General features: G+C 39.8%; 1 pseudogene; it reads left to right on the top strand.

Annotated features, from left to right (window-relative positions):
- Positions 1 to 329: 329 nt before the first annotated feature.
- On the top strand, positions 330 to 987 carry LOC114029343 (annotated as a pseudogene).
- The last annotated feature ends 916 nt before the right edge of the window (positions 988 to 1,903 follow it).

Below are 1,903 nucleotides of genomic sequence, written 5' to 3'. Positions count from 1 at the left end.
TTCTGTCTGAAGAGTTTGTGTTGTTGTGAAGTCAAAAGAAACTGAAGTAGATTGTATTCCAAAATTCATCTGTTGAGTTTTGTTTCATTTTTTTAACTCGGACTTCTGGATCTCTTTTTAGAAGTGGGCCAAAGAAATGCTGAGAATGGAGAATAATAATGATTGGTGAGAAAAAGAAAATGCCCTTCCAAGATGGCTTCCTTTTTACTGTCTCCGTGGTGGAGCAATAATCTATCCCCATCAACTGCCCACCTCCAATTTTTGGTCTCTCTCCTTCCCACGGGATGGAAGGAGTCAAAATTTCTGATGGGTAGCATCATAAGAATTGAATGTGCAGCATAAGAATTGTCTGCTTCTGGGTGACAAGTTTCAAGTGACCATGGCAATACTATTTTCTGTCCTTCTTCACATTACGGCCAAATGAGGACACCCAGTGGAAACAGTTGGCCACCTGGTGCTCTCTCATCCTGTCCTTCTGCTGCTTGAATTGACAGTGATGGAGGCACAACATAGCCTACTCTTCAGTAATAACAAGCTACAGAGGAAGGTCCCCATGGTATCTATCCAGATTGTATTAGAGGAATTGAAGAAAAAAAGGGAACCTAGAGTGGCTGGATAAGAACAAGTTCAGTTTCTTGATCATGTGATGAAAGCCAGAAGAATGGTAGGAGCTCATCTGCCAGTGGGTTTCAAAGAGGGGCCAGAACAACTCTGTATTTACCTTCTGTGAACTAACCAACGAAGATGATACAGAGGATGAGGAATTCCACAGACTGGAGGAAGCTACACTTCAAGCTCTGTGAGTCCTAATAAAGATTTTACTTTTTTTTTCCTTTTTTTTAAATCTCCCACAAGTAGATTAAAATGATAGTAATTAAAGAACAGTAAGCAAAGGGGAAGGGAATAGTTTATAAAGATAGGAAGGAACTAGAGCACAAGTATGACATCACTGCAGTCATCAGTGGTAGAGGGGTTAAGTTCTTTTGATGGTATCCCTTCCTCTTTTCCTAAATTGTTCAAAGGAGGTGGGTTCCTCTCCTCACAAATTAGATTTTAGACCCAATCTAGCTTAAAGGAACTTTTCACCTTTCCCCAGTTGTGGGCTAGGAGAACTGTGGGAGAATTTGAAAAAAAGAAGATATTATCTCACCATTCTACTCTATGAATAAGTGGAGGTAACAGCCTCAAAGAGAAAAGATTTGCCTGGTCTTTCTTTATTCTTTCTACTTCCTCATTCTAGACCTCCTCTGATCCAAGGTCAGTAAACACATACCTATAAGTACACAATCCTTATTGACCTATCCCCTCAGATTTACAGTCTGAATCTTCTAAATAGGGTAGAGGTTACATGGAGGACCTAGCTGCAGGCAGCCCACAGGACATCACAGGAATAGAAGATTGGAGAGGGAGCTCTGGCAACAAGGCACAAGGCATGGCCCTGATCTATATTATTAAAGCTGCATGCTCAGTTTTGGGTAAAAGAGAGAGAGAGAGAGAGAGAGAGAGAGAGAGAGAGAGAGAGAGAAAGAGAGAAAGAAGAAAAAGAATCATCTCCTTCCTATTCTCACAAACTGTTCTCCTGTCCTTTACTTACTGTCTTTTAATTACTATCATTTTAATTTCCTTGATATGAAAGAAAATTTGGCAGCTGCTACCCGTTGTTTTGTAATTAACGTTAGCATGTATAAAGAGTTGGGGAAAGTCTTGGATCTTGGGTAGAGACAGACTGAGACAAAGTTACAGAGAAAGACAAAAAGAGACATAGAAACAGAAAAAAAAAAGTTCTTGCTTCATCCTGAGAAAGGGAGGGCTGGAGGAGCAGAAAAGACCTTGAATCTATTCAAAATTCACAAATGTAATATACTGAGATAGTATTGATAAGACAGTACAAGTTTCCATAAGT

The sequence above is a fragment of the Vombatus ursinus genome, unplaced genomic scaffold (genome assembly GCF_900497805.2).
Source record: "Vombatus ursinus unplaced genomic scaffold, bare-nosed wombat genome assembly UNPS02014926.1, whole genome shotgun sequence".
In the NCBI taxonomy this organism is placed as follows: domain Eukaryota; kingdom Metazoa; phylum Chordata; class Mammalia; order Diprotodontia; family Vombatidae; genus Vombatus; species Vombatus ursinus.
The sequence above is the reverse complement of the archived record's forward strand: the minus strand, read 5'-3'. Positions and strand labels throughout refer to the sequence as shown.